The sequence below is a fragment of the Saccostrea cucullata genome, unplaced genomic scaffold, assembly GCF_032062105.1.
Source record: "Saccostrea cucullata isolate Sc308-1 unplaced genomic scaffold, CSIRO_AGI_Scuc_v1 ctg5902, whole genome shotgun sequence".
NCBI lineage: Eukaryota > Metazoa > Mollusca > Bivalvia > Ostreida > Ostreidae > Saccostrea > Saccostrea cuccullata.
The window spans coordinates 43,412-58,126 of NW_026939830.1; the positions used below are offsets into that span (position 1 = coordinate 43,412).

Consider the following 14,715-nt stretch of genomic DNA (forward strand, 5'->3'; position numbering starts at 1 on the left):
TTAAATAAAATGATTGTAAATTTAAATATGTTTTAGCTATAACTGCATATTACCCGCCGGGTAATCAGTAAAAAGATTTGCCAATGATATATCTTTGTGTAGTATGTGGGTAAAACTTCATAACTAGGTCACTGCTAACTGGAGCATCTCTGTGATGAGTGAATTTTAAGCTTGTAACATTCAAACACAATTGGATTCACCAACACACACACACTTACAGTCTTATTTACCCTTTGCAACTGATTGAACAAGAGGATAAATAAAAATTAAATAAAGCCAAAAAGTAGGGCAATGACTACATCCCAAAAGCCACATCAACAGACGGTTCCTCTATGTCTAAAATAAAAAAGTTTGTGGAGGAGTACAGGTCTGAGGACCTCTTTAAAGATAAAGATAGACAAAGGCACCATCATGGCTATGCTAATTTTGAGCACAAAATTTGTATAAAAAGCCCAGAAAAGCTAAACAACAGACTGAAAAAGTATGTAAAAGCACTTGAAAATGAATTCTTGTATGAATAGGAGTAAATATATGAGTGTTTGAAAATAAGATACTGTATTTAGAGACACTTACCTTGTCTTTCATTTGTCATTCCTACATGGACAATCTTGACGGCATAAATAACAACACTTGCACAATGAACACTTGCATTCTGTGCACTGTAGTGTGCAAACTGGATGTGATGTGCTGATATGGCCAATAAAATGAGATAAGATAGTATCCCGAAAACACTTGGATTCCTTCTTCTCTACTGATCTACACAACTCCTTCATATCATCACTTGTGTGCAAAAGTGATCCAGGTGTGATAAAATATAAGGCTTGTGCTTCCCTTCCATCTCGCCCTGCCCTACCCACTTCCTGCCAGTAGTACATGATAGAATAACAAGCACCCCAGTGAATTACAATATCAATATCAGGAATGTTTATGCCCATGCCAAAAGCAATGGTGCATATGGCAATCCTGATGACACTGTCTGGTTTTGAAATTTCATGGAGTATATAGTTCAAGTCTTTGGAATTCATCCCAGCATGATATAGTGCAATGAAGCTGTTTTGCCGAGTTTTCTTTTTCTCATGGAATGCGTGCTCTTTCAAATGACCTAATACATGTATGTCTCTGTACAGGCAGCCACCTTTACTTAAACTTCTACAAAATTTCAATTTAAAACATACAGTTAATGGTAAATGGTCTACAGTACATGCATAATGTATCTTGAAAATTTGGATCTGAAAATGTGTGTTTTTAATCAGTAAATAATGCATTTTATGAATTATCTTACCTTACATATATCAAAGACTTCCTAGTTTTAATTCCCTTTTCCTTCACCTCCTCAAATAGCCAGTGAAGGTCTTTGAAAATGTCACTGGCTCTTTGACACTCAAGGTATATGCTTGGCCTGTAAAAATTATGTGTTTATATTTTATGTACAATAATATACCAGTATATTTAGTCTTGTAAATAAAATGTTTGAAATCTGTACCATGTACCTGTCAGGAGATGCACTAAACATTTTCAGGTTTGGTAGGTGAATCCTTGTTGTAATTTGCCTCAAGATATGTTGTGTGCATGTGGCAGTTAACAATAAAAAGGTTGTGCTGGGGAAATGGGACCTCAGCTCCCCAATCTGTCAAATGTAGGTCTAAATGTTTCACCCCTGTAGATTAGAATTGAAGCATCATGCAATAGAAATTTTGTACTTAAAATATTTCTGTTTATCTTATATGAACATAGAAATTCTATTTAATTCAGAAGAAAAATATTTAGGTTGAGGAGTTATCTTAAACATGTATTAATTAACCACCCCCCCCCCCACCCCGCAAAAAAAATGGAAAGGTTTTAATAAATAAAACACATCAAATTATCTTTTGTTGAATGAGTGTGAAGTTTCCTTACCATGACTCCACAATGTGTGCCTCATCTATTGCAATAAGGCAGACACTCTCTTTATAAATCTTGGAACCCAACAGCATGTCTTTCCAGGAATCTATATCTAGTAAAGTCTCGGGAGACATATAAAGCACAGAAAATGATTCCTACATTTAACAAAAACAGTATTTAAGAGGCTCCTTAAAACATATGTGTACATATCATCATGTACATATTGTTTCTATATATTTTGATATACAATTTTTTAAGGAAAATTTATTTATTGCAGTGTTTTTAAATGTTGGCTATTAAACACTCTTTCTTAAGAAATACAGGAATGCACTGATTTAAATTCTAACATTATATATAAATACCTTCCACTACTTCTGAGGACATTTCATCTTTTGCTTGTATAACTGCTGCACTGATTCCATGACTGGCATTATGTTTGCACTGGTCAAGCATTAAACTCTTTAATGGCGAGACCACAATACATGTATGGTGTACTTTGTTGTCAAGTCTGTTAAATATCAAGGGCGGTAAAAGATAGCATATGCTTTTACCAAAACCTGTTGGAAAAACACCAACTGTGTGATTATGTTGTACAATACTATCTACAACCCGTACCTGTTCGTCCTTCAATTCAAAATTGAAATGAAATTGCTCTTTTATTTCGTTGTTAAATATTTCGGTGACATTTCTGGGTCGCGCCATTTTGTCATACTGCAAAATCAACAACTACCTGAAGCCTCTGATTATCTATACCAATATTTTGACAAAAAAATAAATGAAAGTGTATGTGTTTTCCCTGAAAAATCATTTAAATGTGTTTTAAAAATAAGTGCAAATCAAAGAAAAAGTGTTGCCAAACTTTATTTTGTACGAAATCGATAGAAAAACGACGAACTGGCACTTTGTTTACGTTATCAACACGTTTGTTCCACATTCCATATATCACGTGACCTTTTAGCGAGATCTCGCTAGTAGGTCAACATGGCTGTCGGATGGCAGAAAATTCAAAACAATCGAGTTCGTCGACCTGTAGAGACGATTACAGAGGGTTTAGAGGTGGATAAAATGTACAGGTTGGTAGTAAAATATGTCTAGACTTAGGGGATAAACGGTAGCCGAGTGATTAATGCTGGAAAGTGCAGATATCTATCTTCAACCGAGCGCAGAAAATCTTGCGCCGTAAATTGCACCTTTTTTGCACTACTGGATCTGTAGCGTTATGGTCAAGACTACTATATAAAAACATAACGCTACAGATCTGCAGCTAATCTCTGAGTCAACCTTTTTAAACAATAGTTTTAGCATTGAAAGGCCGACATTAGGTCTTAATTATTTTATATGATTTATTTTTGTATTTTTTCAAAGAAAATTAAAAAAATTTATTTACATCCAAATTACATGCTTTCTTGTAAAAATTTTGCTGTAAATGAATGCATCACATGAATACCTAATAGAATATGTTAAGAAAAGCCGTATAGATATTAAAAGATTTTAAATGAAAAATATTTATGAAAATAAAACTCATAATTTGTGAACAATTTTTAAACTTGTGGTTAAAATCTTCTTAAAACCAGTCACAACTGGGGAGAACATATCTGTTAATCAAATTTATAAAAGAAATTGAAACGAAATAGCCAAATTCTAGAGAAATTTTTTTTTTTAAATTTTGGCCAATCCCGATCAAAATGAAACCGATCCCAACCATAATTGTGCAATTATTGGAAATTAATAACATTTTACCTAGAACACTTGTCTGATTAGGTGTAATAAGGGTTAAAACATTATTGAACAATCAAATAGATTTCTTCATTATAAATACATGAAAGAGGCTAAAAATTTTATTTTATTTATTTTATGTTAATTTTGATCGGGTTAGGTCCAAATATAAAAAAAATTAATTTCTTTAAAATTTCTCAATTTCATTTCAATTTCTTTTTAAAATATGATTGACAAACATGTTCTCCTCATTTGTGACTAGTTTTATGGTGTTTTTAACCATAGTTTTAAAAAATATTTGTAAATGATGTGTTTTATTTTCATAAATAATTTTTTATAAAAAAAATTAAAAAGTCTTACCAGACTTTCTTTACATATTTTATTAGATATTCATATGACATTCATTTACAGCAAACTTTTAACTCGAAAACGTCTTGTTTGGATATAAATAATTTTTTTCATTTTCTTTGAAAAAATACAAAAAAATAATATAAAATGATTAAGAGCTAATACCGGCCTTTCAATGCTGAAACCATAGAAAAGATTAACAGAAAATAAGGTGTAAGAATAGTGAAAATACATTAATTCTTCGAAAATCTTCCTCTCAGCTCCTGCGTATTAAATAAAGTAAGTACATAGTTATGATGAGGAAGAATCATGTCTCTTCCTAAATTCTGAATTGTATGGCCCTATGGTCAGGGGTTCTGGTCTTAGGGTGGGGCTCTATTGATTATTTAGTGAAAATACATTAATTCTTTGAAAATCTTCTTTGCTCCTGGGTATTAAACAAACTAAGTATAAAGTTATGATGAGGAAGAAAACCTCTTCTAAAATTGTGAATTTTATGGCCCCAGGGTCAGGGGTTCTGGTCTTAGGGCGTGGTTCTATTGATTATATAGTGGAAATACATTAAATCTTTGAAAATTTTCATCTCTGCTCCTCGGTATTTAGCAGATTGACTACCTAAATAGCTATGAAGAGCAAGGGCCATTCTTCCTGAATTGTGAATTTCAAGGCGTCAGTGGTTCCATAGGGGGGAGGGGGCTCGATAAGCAAAGGTGCCTTTTCAAAAATTGTGAAATGTGTAGACCAAGGGTCAGGGGTGTGTGGTAGTGGCACCACTGATTATTACTGAATTTTACTGATTAGTTGAAATGCATTTGTTGTTCCCCTATTCTGTCTATGGGTATTAAGTAACCAAAATAAACATGCTAAGTGTATAGTTATGATTAGCAATGGGGCCTCTTTCAAAATTGTGAATGCCATGACGTCTAGTTTAAAACATAAACCAAATTCAATCGTTGAAAAGTTGTTGTATGATGCTCAGGTGACCTATAAGGCCCATGGGCCTCTTGTTCTGATTTACTATACTTGCAAATGATGAATTAATATTGAAATCGTGAAATTCAAATTTTTAGGTCATCTGAGTAAACTCAGCATTGAGTCCTCTAGGTATTAATAAATTGTGTTATTATTTTTACCAAAAAATTTCATGGCCCCATGGTCAGGGGTGTTTTAGGGCGCTCTATAATCATTTTATATATTGATTTTTCTCTTATATTGTGAAAATGCATTGCAATTTCTTTGAAAATCCTCTTCTCTGCTCTTGGGTATTAAATAAACTAACTAAGTACATGGTTATACTGAGCAAGAGTGCCTTTTCCAAAATTTTAAATTTTATGGCCCCAGGATCTGGGGTTCTGTTGTTAGGGCGGGGCTCTATTGATTACATTGAGAAAATGCATTATTTCTTTGAAAATCTTCTTCTCTGCTCCTGAGTACACAATAAACTAATTAAGTACATAATTATGATGAGCAAGAGTGCCTCTAACAAAATTGTGAATTTTATGGCCCCAGGGTCAGGGGTTCTGGTGTTAGGACGGGGCTTTATTGATTATATAGTGAACATGCATTAAATTTTTGAAAATCCTCTTCTCTGCTCCTAGGTATTAAATAAACTAAGTACATACTTATGAAGAGGAAGAATGCCTCTTTCAAAATTGCAAATTTTATTGCCCCATGGTCAGGGGTTCTGGTGTTAGGGTGGGGCTTTATTGATTATATAGTGAAAATGCCTTTAAGTTATTCTTTGAAAATCTTCTTCTCTGCTCCTAGGTATTGAATAAACTAACTAAGTACAAAGTTATGATGAGCAAGAATGCTTCTACCAAAATTGTGAATTTCATGGCCCCATGGTCAGGGGTTCTGGCTTTAGGGTGCAGCTCTATAATCATTTTATAATGAAAATACATTACATCTATGAAAATATTTTTCTCTGCTCCTGAATAATAAGTTGATAAACTACCTATTGTTAAGATGTGCAAGGGTTCTTCTTCCAGAATTGTGAATTTCAAGGCCCCTTGGATCATGGATACTAAAGAGGGGGGAGGGCTCTACTTATATACTGAAAATGAATTGTTTGAAATCTGCTCCTTGGTATTAATCAAACATTTTTGATAAGCAAGTGTGCCTTTTCAAAAATTGTGCAATGTGTAGACCTAGGGTCAGGGGTTCATGTGTGGTTTGGGCACTTCTGAAAATTATTGATTAGTTAAATGTATTTTTCTCTTACCCTGCCTATGGGTATCAAGTAAACAAACTAAGCAATTGCTAAGTGTATAGTTATGATTAGCAATGGTGCCTCTTTCAAAATTGTGAATGCCATAGCATCTAGCTTAAAACATGAACCAAATTCAATCATTTGAAAGTTGTAACATGATGCTCAAGTGGCCTATAAGGCCCAGGGCCTCTTGTTTGGGAATCCAAGCTGCCCAGTGGAGATGCACATGTATTTATTGTACAAGGGGGAAAGACCGGAGAAAAAGCTTGCCGACGATTCACTTTCTACATTGTTAGATTCTACTCTGGCCTTCGGCCCTCTGGCTGATATAGGAGTCTCGGGTTGATATGGGGTGTGATACAGATTTTGCCATGTATTATATTCTTTGTATCTTCTCATTCAAAATTTATAAGGGGAAAAAAGAAATATTTCAAACTTTTGTTTTGAACATATATTATTGACAACTTGTCAAAGGGATCGGACACAAGTTCCAAAAACTTAGAAAGTACAGATTAAACGTCAAGGCTCAAGGTCACAGGGTTAAAAAAAACTTAGAAAGGTCTTGTCTAATGTAATATGAATGTGAGATCAGAAAAAAAACCTACTGAGTATAGTTTCAAATGTTATGACCAAGGTTCGAGTTTTTGAAAAGTAGGTCAAACTTCAGAGTCAAGATTACAGGTAAAAAAAAAAACCCAGCATAATTAGAAAGGTCTTGTCACGGGTAACTTGCATTTTTGATATAAAGAGCCTATTTCTTATTCAAAAATTTTGACCGATTTAAAGTAATGTTAATTTTTTCAAAAGTAGGTCAGACTTCAAAGTCAAGGGTTAAAAAAACAGTGGGTTAAGAAAGTCTTGTCACAGGTAATACACATTTGTAATACGGAAGTCCCATCTGTTCTTATGCAAAAGAACTTTAGTAGAGCTACAGACTGATAGAAGGACAGACGGATATGAGATTTCATGTCCCCTCACTTTCGCGAAAGCGCGGGACAATAAATCAGTTAAATAATATTAAGGAGAGGGAAGAGCAAAATCAGTAAGACGGAAGAACAGAATAAAATACATGAACTATCATACAGATACAAGAGAAATAATTAAATGTCACAAAGAACAAACAAACACGTATATGGAAATAAAAAATGCGGAACTAGCACCTTATTAATTTTATTTGAATAACAGAACCAGTCTTAATTCTTTTACTATTGAAAATATCACTTCTATTTACACATAGGGAAAAACTAATACAACTCCGCTACGTTAGGAAATTCCTTGGTTTTTACGGTTTATTTTGGAAGAACACCCCCAAACCTATCTTTTTCCCACATTATCTAGATTGTTCCTTTTTAAAGAAATGAGATAGTTGTAATCATATCATGATCATTTATGTAAAAACATTGATCTATAATCTTATTAAAATTATATGTTCCGAATCTTTTACCCTTCTCAAACATCTTACATCTCATTCACCTTTAACTAATGAGCTTCTTCATACATTGTTACATCAGTTCCACGATTTGATGTGCAGTTCTCCGTCCTACGTTTATTTTAAGCAAGTCTTGTATAAACTGAACGTTTAGACCGATAATCTGGCAAACTACCTTCAAAACTGCAAACAGAATTAAATTGCACAAACTTTTCACACACGGCAGGGTATTTGACATCATAGTTGCTCATAACGAAATTCTTCATGCATTTACATTTGGCCATAAAAACGTACTGGAACTAGAGGCATCGGCAATGATATCATTTTCTAATCGAAAGGTCGCTTTGCTGTATATTGACTTGAACATCAGATTTTTGGGAAACGTGTAATGAGGGCTGATCATGATATGAGGATTTTCCCTTAGAGAGTCAATAATTTTGTTCCATGAGCAAGCTAGGGTGCACGTGATAAGATCTCGTCAAAAATCGGTAGACTTTGTTTTTAATTTTTGATGCTCATCTATATAGAAGTATTTTAAGCGTGCATTGATAACATACATTAAAACTAAAAAGTAAAATGAGCTGCATTTTCGAAGTTTTTTTAGCTGTTAAAATGTGCAATTATGATAGATCTGTATGTATTTAATCCATTCTGAGTAAAACTAGAGGTACTGTGAATGAGCTAAAATGAACTGCATATGGTTATAACTGGTGAAAAAGTTGTTTTCCTGTGGCCGGGAAACCCAAAATATGTGTGTCAAAAAGTAAAATAGGAGGTGCACAATGGCAACATGTAATAAAGATTCTGTGAAAGTTTCATCAAATTTCATTCAGTGGTATGAGAGGAGTTATAAGAGATTACCCCAAAGCGTCCATTCTGAGTAAAACTAAAACTAGAGGTACTATATACCCCACTTTTCAAGCGTAGAGGTATACTGTGAGCGTTGAGCTCACTAAATGATACCCCCCCCCCCCGCCTCCATATAGTTATAATGGCAAAGTCCCATGTTTTGCTGTGGCCGGTAAACCCAAAATATGTGTCGGATCAGAAAGTAAAATAGGAGGTGCACAATGGCAATATGTAATAAAGATTCTTTGAAAGTTTCATCAAATTTCATTCAGTGGTATAAGAGGAGTTGCAGATAAGAGATGGGTACCACAAAGCGTAACAGACGGACGGACGGACAGACGGACGGAATTAACGATTACTATATACCCTCCCGCTTTTCAAGCGGGGGGTATAATGAAGTATTATTTTCTTTACAAGTAAGATTTCTGTGCAATGGAATGTATATAGTATTGTACAGGGAATCAATATTGTACAGGACGACAATAGTGTAATTTTGCTTCAATTAGAACTTATAGTTCTCCCAAGGCAAATATGAACAACATAACTTTAAAAATGTCCTTTTTTTCTGCATTTGAAATAATTAATAGCAATTTTACAACAACAAAAACCAACATAACAGTTGCAGCTCATTTTGCTTTAAATATTCTCTTAATTAAAACACATGTCTGTAACATTTTTATCAGATTTCTGATTGTGTTAAGAAGTCATTTTTGAATATGGCCCTTCGTATACTTAAATATGACAGATCCTATTAGTTCCTGGACTTGTTTCTTCTTTCTGAAAAGTGTTCTTTTTTTCAAGTTTGGAGATGAACCAAGTCAAAAGGTGACAGATCTGGCGAATATTGTTACAGGTACAGTGTAGTTTGACAAAACTTTAACTTTCGTTTTACCCGCCGAAATATTGCCGACTTGGCGTTAAACAATATAAAATCAATCAATCAATCATTTTATCCCCCAAACTCCTTTAATTTTCAGGGAGTCTGGGTTTGGACGTTGTCATGAAGAAATTTAATGTAGTGATTTCCTTATTCTGGTTCCTTCCTCTCATAAACCTTTATATTTTTGGCAACAGTTTTGCTTTCTAGACCTCTCCAGAAACTGATATGCCTCCCCGAATACGAATTTGAACAACAAGACCACTAATATTTAAGAAAATGGCAAACGTGGATAAATACAATTTCTGATTTAAAAAAAACCCAATTCTTTAGATATTCTTACACGCTGTCGTTTTCACACACATTTTTCAAAACATAGGGTTTTCACACACAGTCAATTTTTATTCGGATAAAACCAGTTAAACAAGACAAAAATAACGTTAAAAATTCTGTTCTGATGGAAAAGCGTCTGGATATCTGGCGTCCGGATATCTGAAGGTCCACTGTACTAAGGTTTTTTACTGTGAAATGTTTCTTTAAAATATATGTAGTGTGAACTACCCCCAGTTTGATCAAATTTTCTATGTTTCCTAAATTCAATCAAACAGTTATAATTTGTTGAATTATGGCAAACAGAACATTGGTTGTTGTAAGTCCTTGCCTCCAAGGACGGTACCCATTTTTGATACCCATTATATCATTATTGTTCATTGAAATCCACCTACTCACGTTTCTATAAAACACATCGGTTGCTGTAAATTTCACATGTATCAGTGATTATTTCTTTGGGATTGTGAACATGTTTTACAGCAGCTTTAATGAAGCGTTTATTTAATTTCACTCTACTTTACAGATTCTTTATCATTCATTTTTAATGTAGTGTCTCGAATAGCCCTTGTTTTCCAGCTTCTCACAATAAAAAAAAATATGATGAAAAATGGGCAAATGAACTGATATCAATTTATTCAATCATGAAAGAAAGTCAAGCTTAATGCCATATGATATCTGCGTTGTATGCCATAGAATTCCGGACATTATTTATTGAACAGCCCTCGTACTATTAGGTTTATCAATTTTGTTTGACATATAAAGCGTTTCTACAGAAAAGGATGAAATACAATCCCTCACATCAGTATAATAGTATTTCATAGAATATGCGCATCCTACATTGAATTGCCATCGGTAAATGAGTGGCATAACTTCATGAACTTAAATATGAACAGACATTCCATTTGCCGGCGGTGCAATAGATGGGTCGTCAATTGCGATATAGAAATATATAATCTAAAATTAGAACCACAACAACTTTATTTTTCTAGCCATCGACGGTATCATTATACCCCCCCCCCCCCGCTTGAAAAGTGGGAGGGTATATAGTGATCGGGATTTCCGTCCGTCTGAACGTCCGTCCGTCAGTTACGCTTTATCTCTTATCCGCAACTCCTCTTATACTACTGAGTGAAATTTAATGAAACTTTCACAGAATCTTTATTACATATTGCCATTGTGCACCTACTATTTTACTTTTTTTATTCGACACGTTTTTTAGGTTTCCCATAGCAAAACATGGATATTGTCATTATATGTTTACCTATGACGTCACATAGAAGCTTCTGGATAACATTTGATAGGACGAGTTAATTCCTCTTTACACATTACCGTAAAACAATATATAGCAACACATGGACATTATGGGAGGCGGGGGGTATCATTTAGTGAGCTCACTGCTCACAGTACCTCTAGTTTAATTCATGCTCAAGATACTGATAACCACGGACTGATCAGATTTATTGAATGTGGATTTCTAGGTCATTAAAATGATGCACAGCAATTTACACACCTTCCTGCAATAGGGGTGAAGGTCTTCTCTTTCACTAACTAAAAATGCGCGGTTTGCTTAGGAATGATATGTGTTTCTGTCTATCACAGGGGTCTGAAGTTTTTATCGTACAAACAAAAAATCGGGAAAAAAAACTTTCCACCCTCTCCTAAAAAACACCAGAATGACAACGTGTTGGCACCTAAAAGTAGATCTGGGTTTTGTAAGAAAACATTTGCAACAAATTCAGTATTCGGATCGTTTGAGCTATTTATTAAAGTTTAAAAAATCCAATCTGCTTGACGACTACGGGCCGTTCATGGCCCTTTTTTTCTCATTGGCAGCTCATTCTGGACTCCATGCCACTAAACCGGAACAGAAAACCGCATTGAATATTTGACGTAATTGAAGAAAAGAAAGAAAAATGCATAACTATTTATTACAATATTATGTTACTATATGTAATCAATTTAAAAAATACGTATTTTTTCAATTAAAATAATGCCTTATTAGGTGGCTTACTCTAGCTGATCGGTTCTTTGTTGACTTGACTTTTCAACGATTTAAAATTTCTTATAAATTTATTAAAAATAACTGACGCTGAACAATTTTTTAAAATTTTATTTGAACATGCTTTTATAGACGTCAAATATACACTGTGGGGTTCACTTCCGGTTTAGTGGCATGGAGTCCAGGATGAGCTGTCAAGGTGGAAAAGGGTCATGCACGGCCCGTAGTCATCAAGCAGATTGGATTTTTAAACTTGAATAAAGCAAAAACACCCTGGATACTGAATTAGTCACGAGCTCTTTCTGACCAAACCGAGGTCAATCCTGTAACTTCTATAAACTGAATGTGTTTATGTGTGCTTGGTATTTTCAGTGATATATTTCAGTGTTGAAATATTTGTCCCATCGTTGGCACTTTTTAGGTCTGAAATACTTGATCCGCATATTCTTGTAGCATGAATATAGTATCATTGCATAATACTGTGAAATTAAGATTTAAAATTTCTTATAAATTTATTATATAAATGGTGACGCTGAACAATTTTTTAAAATTTTAATTGAACATGCTTTTAAAACCATTGTCAAATATACACGGAGGTTGACAATGGTTTTGGCAGGGGTGGCAATTTCAACTGTTACCCTCCAAAAAGGCACCATTTATTTTATTATACTGAATGTCTTCTTAAATTAAGTCAGCAAAAAAAAATCGTCGATCATCTTTTTCACGTTTAGAAAGCTTTCAAACTCGCTACTTCTAAAAAGATTTACTGACCTTTTTATTGTTTGTTTGATACTCAAAGAGTCTTTTATCATATAAAGTTTCGTTATTTCTGCACTCGCAATGTGTTTATGTGTGTTTGTTGTTTTCAGTGATATATTTCAGCTTTTATTGACGTCAAGTTTATTCAGGTTCTTTCAAACGCGCAACTTTTTAGAATTCTACGGTGAACCGTACGCGCATAATATCCACGCATGTGGCATTACCGTTGTGTTACCCGTTGTCACATGCGTTGCTAATAGGGTAATGAAATGTTAACTTGATAAACCAATCAGATTTTAGTATTTAACATGATAGTATAATAATATGTATTGTCTTATATATGTTGATAGATTTTAAATGCTTCGTCATTTATTTATTAATAAATTACCATTCAACTCCATCCTTGCGTTTTTATTTGTGTTCAACAGAGCACCGCCATATCATGGATCCATAAAATACTTAAACGAATAGATATACACTATAATGAGGTCATACAAAGAACAACAAATGATAAAGACATGCGGCTAGTTAAGGATGTGCAAAAACATTCATATCATTAATAAATACAGATCTACAATTGATTGGCAGAATGAAATTATACAGAACTCTTAGCAGGGTATGGAGACAGCGAACTATTTTCAGTGTCACTGGCCCTGGTCGCTTGCGTGGCGCAGTGGTTCGAGCGTCTGCTCTTTAGTCGCGAAGTAAAGAGTCGATCCTTACGTCGCAGGTTCGAATCCATTGGTGGGACGTGGAGACAAGTCCTCGAATGAGACCATATACATGTAAACCGAGGTTCCGTGTCGCAGAAGTTGCTGGCACGAAAAAAATCCTTCTTTGTTCAATTGCCTTGAGTGCCGAGTATTGGACAAAATTTGTAGCTCTACATCGGCAAGTTACGGAAAGCCCATTGAGCTCATTTTCGTAGGTTAAAAATAATTTTTTCGCGATATAACGCGTAACTTTCGCGAATAAACGCGAAACTTTCGCGTTATTTCGCGAATTTATATGCATATAGTAATGTTTTTCAGGAACCTTGATCTTCACTGACAGATAAGAACATGAACGCTTACATGATCTTTCATGAATTTATTAATAATTTATACAGAAGATGTCTTGGAGAAATGCGAGAATAGTTCGAGAATAGGATAGATTAGTCATCAAAATTCTTTTTTATTTCAAAACCCTACCAATCAATAAATTGAATTTTACTTTCTTGTACATGTTTTTCAGTTGTGAAATTCAAGAAATTCTTTAGACTGATTATTTTATTGAAGGAAAGTCTCCACTTGACACTTTCTAAGCATTTTTTATCGGTAACATTCACTACAATTGTAGCTGCAGATCTGTAGCTCTCCTATAAAAATATATTGATAGACTGGAGAGCTACAGTGCCACCCATTGAAAAAACTATATATTATTTGCGCACAAAAAAGTGCGCTCGGTTCTTGATTAATTCCTATAAATTCTTACCTTTAATAATTACAAAAAAGGGAAGATTTAAAAAATTCCTTTCTCCTCTATCAAGTACTCTCGTAGTTGACATCTAAACGAAGTATATTGGACCGAATTATCTTTAAAACAAAAATGGCTGTATAAATAAGCGAAATGTTCGATGATTACAATATAAGATTATGAGGAATGTTTGGTTGTGGAAACAGTGAAAGAATATATTAGGAACATACGGTTAGTATTATTTTGAGATTACAGTTTAAAAACATGGAGAAATAAATCGAGAATCGAGCGCACTTTTTTGTGCGCAATAAATATACAGTTTTTTCAATGGGTGGCACACTCTCTTCTAAGCATTTTTTTCGGAGAGCTAACATTCACTACAATTGTACCACTAATAAATTAAGCAATCCATCGTTTTTGATTAAAAATTATACCTTGTAGAAACATAGCTTAAAGGTGAGTGAACAATGTGTCATTTCATGAGCTTAACGTGTCATATGATGTTTTTAAGTAATGAATATAAATGGATATTGTTACTTAGATATTGATCGAGGAGGAGGGGTTTACTTTTTCTTAAATTTTCTCAAATATTTATATATCTGAGAGGTTATTGAAAAGTTTGTGGACTAGCGCCATAAATCAAAACAATTAAGGATCTACAGCAAACAAAGAGATTTTACACTTTGAATTAATTGTCAGTGTTTTCGTAAGCAACGGAATGACAACGTGGCGCAACCTCAAAATACGATGTCGTATATCTACAGTAAATCTAACGGAGGCAAAGGAAATTTTCACATCCTATTTTCACCCACGTGGTGAGACACAATTGACAATTTTACCTTATTTTGTTAATTTTCTGA

The 14,715-nt window shown here is 34.0% G+C and overlaps 1 pseudogene; it reads right to left on the minus strand.

The window, feature by feature from the left end:
- Positions 1 to 295: 295 nt before the first annotated feature.
- Positions 296 to 2,015, minus strand: LOC134254087 (ATP-dependent DNA helicase RecQ-like; annotated as a pseudogene).
- Positions 2,016 to 14,715: the final 12,700 nt, after the last annotated feature.